Raw genomic sequence first — 9,754 nt, 5'->3', positions numbered from 1 at the left:
GAGAGCAGAATAGTCCTGGTGACAAAGTTACCAAGTGAATTGGAGTGGGATAAATGTATGGATGTAAGACATACCGTGATTGCTGGTGCACCGTATGCAAAACTTGTAATAATATATATCATAAATATATCTTAGGTGTTATTTTCTTTGTTTGGTAGGTTAGTGTCAGTCCCACGTTAATAGCTATAATTAATAGGTTGACAGACTGCTATTTAGACCCAAAGTTACCTCTTAATGTTTTCGAGTCTGTTTAGGTCCATTCCACAATGAAGCAATACAATCAAATTCCGCAATTCATACCGCTCCTACATGGAGCAGAATAATAAAAGTATCATTTTCTATAGATTATCTGAACATAAGATCAAAATATATATATATTAAAGCATCACAATATACCTTTTTTTTTTTTGCTTGAAGAAGGAACCTATGGGTTAGTTATTCAGTCTTTCCTGCTGCATACAGGTTATGTTTACCTATAAAAGATATGTTACTACTCAGAATATATAGAAATTCTTTAGATCCACCTCTGTATGAACGAGGTCTGCAAGAAAATGTATTACAAGGCCTCTGGCAGTGAAAAGGGTATTAAATATCACTTTATGCTGTTAAAATGACTTTTTAACTATATATATTGTAATCTGTTTCAGGTTTCATTTAGCCTGTTAACCCTTTGTGTTTCTCTTTGTGTGGTGCTAGCTTACCGTATATATATATATATTTTGTGAACAAAAAAATAAGATCCCACGTTTATGGGTCTGTTTGTTTTGGTTTATATATATAAATATATAATACGCACCTGGCGTGCGGGTATCTGTATCAGACACTGAGGCCAGGGTATTCTCCTCTAAATACAATCAATCTGTAAATTATTCTGCAATAAATTTAATCAGGATCTGATTTGTGAGTGTGTGATATTTTATAACAAGGTATGATTTTTTACTGACTCTATAAAGGTTGGCATCTATTCCTGTGGATTCAATTAGATTAAATAAGCATACTTTAAAGGCAAAATCCATGTCTGTTGACCCAGCGCAATGCACAAATAAAGGCCATCACCATTGTGTAGATAAATACATACTAATACATACTAGACTTAATAAAGTGAGGACTAAGTACTATGAAATGTAATTTAAAGATTTGCTTCACTTGGGATAGCCATATGGGTCAGTCCTTGAAAGTTTTATCATAAATATATTTTGAAGTTAGTCTTATATTTGGGCCAGTAGAAAATACCTACAAAAACGATGTACTATCTTCCTAGTAGTGGTGAGAAGCCAGTGATTGTGTCTGGCAGCAAATGCTGATGGATAATGTGGTCGCGCTTTGGCTAATTTAGAACAAGCTAGCTAAATGTTTAATCTCAAGTGGCATTTCCACAGCATTCAGGTGAGTGAAATAGTACCACTGCCTTGTCTGATTTGGCTTGTGGTAAAATATAGGGGGGAGTTGAACAGAACATAATATATTTAATGTTAGGTAATCAAACATATAATATCATGTGAAAATGTTTTTTAAGACAATCTGGCCTCTTATGAGTCAGTGCTGCCCAGTATAAATCCGACGAGTTCTGGCCCTTGCTATCACACTGACATTTTCAGCAGCACCAAAGCCATATCACGCCACATTCAAAAATCATTCTAGAATATCTGTGGGAAACCATTCATTTACATGAGTCTGGAAAGGGTTACACAAAATCCACTGAGCCACACTGACTACATGGAGACATTTTGGGATAGTATTGAATCTCCCCAGATTGTGGGAATCCTGCCATAGACTGGACACATGTGGGTCATGTGGCAGAATAGGAAGCAAGGAACCACTGCTTCCTAAGAAATGCACCAATGGTCATCTAGCAGGCATGGCCTGAAGTGGGTGCTGCTGGTGCACCACACCCAGGTGCCCTTGTAACATACTGTGTGCAGCTGCTCTGAAGTCAGCACAAGGTAAGTGTGTGTGTTAGCGTATTGTGCTAGTGTGCACGTGTATTAGTGTATGTTGTTGGAGAGTGTGTGTATTAGTGTATGGTGCTTGACTAACTGTGCGCATGGGTGTTGGCATACGGTGTTTCAGTGACTGTAAGTTTTGCACGTCAGTGTATACAATTGGGAGCAGCAAAGTAATCTTGAACCCGGTAACCCTGTTGTCTAGTCATGGAGAAACATTCATGATGAGTTAAAAGTGGAACTTCTTGGGCTCAGTTATCTCTGGCAAAAACAAAACACTGTACTCCATGTTAAGAACATCATGCCAGTGGAAGTATCATGGTTTGGAGATGCTTTGCTGCGTCATGACACGGACAACTTGCCATCATTGAAGGAACCATGCTTTGAATCAATAGATGGGAGATAATAGAAGGGAGACCTAAAATATGCAACAATGCAGAACATCAGACGGGGGGGGGGGCTTTTTCTTTATACAGAGTATATCCTCTTTTCAGTCATTAGTAAGCTTCCTTGGTGACTTTTCCAGGTCTTGCTGTTATATAGTCTGGATTTGAAAGGCCATTACTTTGATGTTTGTGCAGGCTGATCATGTGAGACTAGAAATCACTGGAGCTCCTAATGGCAGGCAAGCAGCACCGGGACATTTGTTTACAAAATGTGGCAATAGGGGGAATTTAAACACAGGGAATTTAAACACAGTATGTAGTATTGTAAATGTGGGTGGGGGCTGTTTAACTCCTATTTTATCAGGTTTGGGTGTTTTTCATTTTTACCACCCATGAGGTAAATCTACCAAGTCTGTTTATGTGTCACATACTTTGACTATGACAGCACAAATAAGTTAAAAATGGAATATAGATAGATTCATAAGTGAAAACATTGATAACAAAAAATGTTTGAACATATGTTTTTGCAGTTTTTAAGGTGAATTATAAGATACTGTACATATAAAAAAGATTTGCCAACCCATGAGAGAGAGAGAGAGAGAGAGAGAGAGAGAGAAAACTGGGAATACTGCAAAAAATAAAAAAAGGAAAAAATATTTTTCTACATTAACCTTTAGCCCTATCATTACATGTAAAAAAAATCTTAGAATAAAAACCCTTAAGTCAAAAGTTAAAAATGCCGTATGGGGTAATATTTGAGGGATATAGTGGCCCTTTAAAACTCAAATAAAACTATGTGTGTGGGCTATTCCTGTAATCAGGGAATGTAGCTGTTCTACTGTTCAGCAGCAGAACCTACCCTGAAGAAGAAAAAAAATGGAGGGGGAGGTTTTTTACGTTTAGATTGTTTTGCATATTATTACTTATAATTATGGTATTTTATATATTACTATGATTTCAAAAGAATGTCCAAAAAATTTGGAAAGGGGATACAGTCTGCTCTCACCCCAAATTATTGTGAGGCTGCAAGACATGGTAATTTGTAATTCAGACAAATGTAAAAACAAAGAACAAAGAACCAAACCTGCAAATTCATACTTTCAATAAACATGATAGTAATATAAACTGCCAAATGTAAACACATACACCTGAGCACCTACAAATGTCCCTTTATATCAGTGTAAGACAAGTAAGGATCGGATTCATTTGATTGCCATTTAAAAGTGTTTTAAGTGCTCGGCCACAAGGCTGAGATTGCCCCATGGGCCTAAAGTTACCAACCCTCCCCTGTAAACACAGTGACGGGGTTGGCACTGAATGTGATATTACTGCTTTGGGTCACAGGAAAAAAGTTTAAGATCAATCAGTACCTGCTTTATCTTCCCATAGCATGTCACTGCATTATGAATAATTATAATAATAAAACCGAATGGAGAATTTCATGTCAATTGCCTCCTCCATAAAAGACGGAATTATACTCGACACTGTAATACTCAGGCATGTGTTTAGAATTAAATATGATTAGACTCTAATGTGATTATGGATTTCTTTTAGCAGTTTTGAGTTCATAGGGTCTTAGAAATTGTACAGACTTGGAGACTTTCTGTAATGTGTCTTCAGGTCTTTAAGCCACATTCCAGCAAACATTTGTTTACATATCAAAAACATTAGTTATTGAGTTCATGGTTTTGTTTGAATTTGCAATTTTATTAAAGGTTACACACATATGATCTTAGAATTACAAAGGGTACAATTCTCAGCACAGAGCATAAAATAACTTTTCGTGGGAAACACAGTACTAACCTGGCCCCCCTGCTCCATCAATAATAGGCAAACAGGGACAAGGGGGGGACAAAGACAGGGGTCTAAGATAGTTTTATTATTTCAAAAGAAACTTGATGTGTGTGTACTGCATAAACAAGAGTTGCCAGAATTAAGGCATCATCATGCTCACAGGCAATACGATTCCATTGCAAATGGTCATTTAGAAATAAATGATATATATAATAAACATCTTCATATTAATGATACATGTATAGATCACATGATCAGATGCCTTTGGATACCCTGATAACTTCTTAAAAAGCAATCTTTTTAAAAAAAAAATAACTTTAGAGTAAAATAAAAAGGGAAAGAAGAACAGCACAAAGGAGTCATCATGGAGGTATATATATATATATATATATATATATATATATATATATATATATATATATATATATATATATATATATATATATATATATATATATATATATATGAACCATATCCCGGCAGCACTGTCACCATACACTTTTATGTTAAAACTGCCTAATTATATTTATTCACTGTAATGTAACCCGCATTCCCTCTGGTGGACATTCATGGGTACTGATACAGCATATATTAACAATGATTAGGTAGAATAACACGTACACACATACAGTACATATGTGTGGATTTGTACGGTCTCTCCATAGAGGATTATTATAGAGCAAAAAGGATACCGCGAGGCATCAAAAAAAAAAATTCCTTCAATTCCTTTCTTTGGACAAAATAATCCAGAGTTTTGTAAAAAGAGGATTTCAGTTCTCAATCAATGATCTCTCCACCTAATATATTGGTTTGTCATAGTCTGTCAGTTCTCGTCCTGTCATACCCCTTGAATATATGTATTGTATTAAGCGCTGCATAAAGTTATGGCGATATATAAATAAAAGATAATAAATAATAATAAATAATGATTCTGGTTGTGGAAGAACCACAACCACATATGATCCTACTCACTGCTCTGACAGCAGCAGACAAGGCTAAAAATGGACCACTCACTCATCAAATGAAGAAGGTAGTCCGGTGATAAAAGTCAACGATTATTCATAAAGTGCATCATATGATCAAACAGAAGGCATACATCTTACACCTTTCACCTATAAAGGCTTTGAATAATGTTAATCAACATCAGGTGTATAAACGGTACTACAGAATCTGAAAATTGGCACTGCAGAAAATATTTTCCTATTAAGAAACCATACAGATACAGGCAACGGGCCCTGGAACATCAAATCAGTTTGGGAGTGTTCACCAAAGGCGAAAAAAAATCAAGCTGGAGACAAGGACAGAAAGCGAAACCATTGGACCACCGGACTTAGTACCAATTTTCAATGAATCGGAATGTTTTATCACAAGCTTTGCCATTTGTACCTAATACTTATCCCAACTCTTTTCAATGGGAAGTCAATCAGTTTAAATGTAATCACTCTTTAAGGTCATTTATTTACAATTGTTGACTTATTAGAGCTCGGAGTCATGAAGGATTACATTACGGAAGGCACAAAAAAGGTTTTATTCAAACAGAATCTAAAACGTCCAGTTCTATATACTTTACCTAAGTTACATAAAAACACGGCTGGAGGCAAATGGGTGTTACTGTGTCGAGTTGTAGACAGCTGTCTGCTTTAGCCTTTGGGTTTCCCTTTAGCGCCATCTGCAGACACAACAGGAAAACAACAAGCGTTTAAGAATAGGCTCGTAGCAGCAGGTTCTGTAGAGCAGGTGGGTACATGCAGATAGCAAAAGGGTCTGTAGCAGGGCCGATTCAAGGCGCTGGTGGGCCCTGGGCAAACAATGTAATAGTGGGCCCCCCTCCTGTCCTGTAGTGGGGGGGCAGGTGCTGTAGTGGGGAGTACAGGGGCTGTAGGTGGGGGGACAGGACAGACAGGGGCTTGTAGTGGGGGGGCAGGGGGCTTGTAGAGGAGGGCCCACTAGCACTGCCCCCCCCACTACTAGTCTCTATTCCCCCCACTACAGCCACCTCCCCTCCACTGTGGGGGGACAGGTGCTGTAGGAGAGGGATAGGTAGTGTAGTGGAGGGGATAGGTGCTGTATGGGGGGGATAAAGGGTGATTAAAAGCGCAGAGGGGGCACCAAACAGGGTGACCACACTTTTTATGCCATTTAGGGACACACTATGAAGCAGATGACATTACACAAACAGGTATATATATTTATACACTGATACACACCGTCACATACCCATAAAATACATTTTACATATTATATATATGTATATAACTCAGATACACCCTGATTCACATATACTATTATATATTAATTATTAAGAAGCCTTGATTTCAGATTTAACAATATACATACACTCATCACAGACATGAGTAGATATAGAATGTTAACCCCTCTAATACCAGGCAGTAGATTCAGAGAATTAACTCCTCTATTACCAGACATTACACACACAGTCACACAAACAGAGAAACACAGTGATAAACAAACACAGTGACAAACACAGTCACACAGACAGTCACACAAACAAACACAGTGACAAACAAACAGTGACACAGTGACAAAATCATGAGAGGCTTCTGAACTCTCAGGCAAGAAGGAGAGTTGAGAAGTCTCTCCTGATTGGCTGAGACCTCCTTCACTCAAGGCATTCACTTCACTCAAGGCATTGTCCCGGATTGAGGCTGCCTGGGACTTAAAGTCCCATTGCAGGACTGCCCCGGGCAATCCGGGACATGTGGTCACCCTAGCCCCAAACCGGCAGTATGACTGCCAGTGGGCCCCCGAAGGTTAGTGGGCCCTGGGCAAATGCCCACTTTGTCCGCTGATTCAATCGGCCTTGGTCTGTAGTACAGTACCAAGGGATGATCCAGAAGAGAAGACAACGTTCACACCAAAAGTCAAAGTCCAGATGATGTCATAGATTAAGTTTATTTCAAATGATAAGACTCTTCCTTCTATTTTTTGTGAACAACTGTTGTTTTGTTATTGGAGAGGTGCTAATTAATGTGACAGATAATGTTTTCACATCCGATACATTGTTATAGTCCTGAGAAGGAATGAGTTACAAATGCACAAAAAGGCTGTTGGAGGTGTCTGGGATGTGTGACTTCTTCACATATGGTGCCTTCCACACACGGGCAGAAACATGTTTTAGCTGCACATCAGTTGCCAGTGTTTAATTTTATTTCTCTTGATCACATACCTCCTTTAAATAGAGGTGGGAATCGCGCTAAAGTAGAGAAACTTCTGGGATTGCTACATTAAATACGTTGGCTCCCCGAGGTTTGAATGAACAGGTGTTTTTTAAATCCATGTTAAAAGTGTTTGATTTGCTGTACTGTATATATTTAGCTTTAATATAAAAAGCAGGTATATTTTTTTTGTATTACGCACCGCCCTCTTAGTTGGTTATGTTGTGTCAGGCGCCGATCCATCACAACTGTGGGACAGGCCCCAGGGTGCTCGTTGGGCACCGACTTGCGTGCTTGTCTGGGACCGAACTGCAGCACCCCACCCAAATACCCCCTGCCTCCCATGGGCTCCGTGCGGCTGAAGCTGGTGACGTCACAGCCTGACCAGGACCCCGGGGACATTTAAAAGGCGATTGCTCCTGTGGATCAGTGCTTGGTGTCCAGTACCTAGCGTTTCCCTTCCTGTTACTACTTGTTCTTGGACCGTGGATTGTTTAACCATTTTGCTGCCTCTTTCCAAAATGTACTGTGAAAGCAACCCAGGAGTTTTTTTAACACAAAAAAAGTGTCATATACTGCAATGGCCGAGTCAATCACCTGATCTCAACCCGACCATGCGTGCATTTCACCTGCTAAAGACAAAATCTAAGACAGAAAGACCTACAAACAATAACTGAAGACAGCTGCAATAAAGGCCTGGCAAAGCATTACAAAGCATTACCCTGCGTTTGGTGATGTCCATGGGTTCCCGACTTTAAGCAGTCATTGCCTACAAAGGATTCTCGACAAAGCATTAAAAAGGAACATTTTATTTATGATTGTTGAATTGTCCAATTACATTTGAGCCCCTGAAATAAGGGGACTGTGTATGAAAATGGTTGCAATTCTTAAACGTTTCATACAATATTTTTGTTGAATTAAAGCTGAAAGTCTTTACTTCATTTATATATTGGTTGTTTCATTTCAACTACATTGTGGTGGTGTACATCAGGGATGCTCCTGACTTAATATCAATATACCGCCGCACGGGACACAGAACACACTTCCAAATATATTATATACAACCTCTTGGGCCAGAAACAAACCACGGGAATCCTCGCACAACCAAACCCACCCACTGAAAGGACCATCACATCCAAGCAGCCTACAGACCCAATGATGCAGGTCCCATTCCTCTTCCATATAGTATGTGCAACCTTAATCTCTGAGGGTCCCATTCTGTAAATGAGCTCATGTCTGGCTGCATCAGCTTAAATCACTGGATAACATGACCAGAAGTCTCTTGTGATTTGGTAGGACAATATATAACTTTCATCAACCATAACTAACGCTTGTTTCAGTTCACAGATTCATTCTCCTTCCCATTAACTGAAACGTGTGTTCTCTGGGTGCCGGTCATGGGAAAATACTACAATACACCTTACTCCTTATGAGAAAGATAAGAACCTTTTGACTCAACTCACTCTTTACCCACCTAAGCTTTTTTATTGCAGGTGCCAATGTAGATTTGGTATTGGGTGCTTTAGTGCAAATAATTGTTCATAATGGGGGAATGTGGAAATTTAGGATTGGCTCATTCCTTAAAATTGTCCAACAATGTTTAATAATATCTACAAACTTAAAAGCTGTAGAATATTGGGTAACAAATGCAAAATCAAAAGAACCCTCGTTTTCTGTTTCCGATCTGTCAGTATATTTTCTCTCAAAATATCTGTAGCTATAAATAAATACTTACAAAGTCTATCCTTATGAAAACCTTTTAAGATACATTTCCGTTGTAATTAGAAGGCCTGATATTTATATTACCTCTGATTCGAAGTAACTGCCCACTAGGTATATTCGTACGCCATGTGTATACTTGGGAACTCTCAGGGTTTTTGCCCCAATCTCAGGGTGAAGGGGCAATTCCCAGGGTCACAGACTAGAACTGACTCCTTCCTAATATAAACTGCTATGATCATATACAAAACTCCCAATAGGTGCGTCGGCTACCAATATGTTATAGTTGGCTTCCCTGCTTGGATGCAGGTCACTTAATTAAGTGTATCTTTAAATAATGACAAGTCAAGGTTTCCACGAGTGGCGGTATTTGAGCCATTTGGTTAACACAGTCGGTGTATCACGACATAGTACCTTTATGATGGGATATTTAGGGCTGATATTAATGATGGCTTCCTGTCTGTATAAATGCATTACAAGGAACCTCTTTGTATTGAGTTCTAGAGTGAAGAGCCACACTTTCTATATAAATACCTACATCCGAAAAATGTATACCTACCCTATACGTTATATACGAATATTATAACTAATAGTCATACATTTCATATCTTTTCCTCCAACTCAAGAAGAATATCGCCTCATCTTCATACATCTCAAATGAGATATTCGCATAAGATAAGTTTTGTTCGAGTACCAGCTGTTATCCTTTAATCGTTACATAGCTAAACTACCGGTC

The sequence above is a fragment of the Spea bombifrons genome, chromosome 4 (assembly GCF_027358695.1).
Source record: "Spea bombifrons isolate aSpeBom1 chromosome 4, aSpeBom1.2.pri, whole genome shotgun sequence".
In the NCBI taxonomy this organism is placed as follows: domain Eukaryota; kingdom Metazoa; phylum Chordata; class Amphibia; order Anura; family Pelobatidae; genus Spea; species Spea bombifrons.
Note: the sequence above shows the minus strand (reverse complement) of the source record.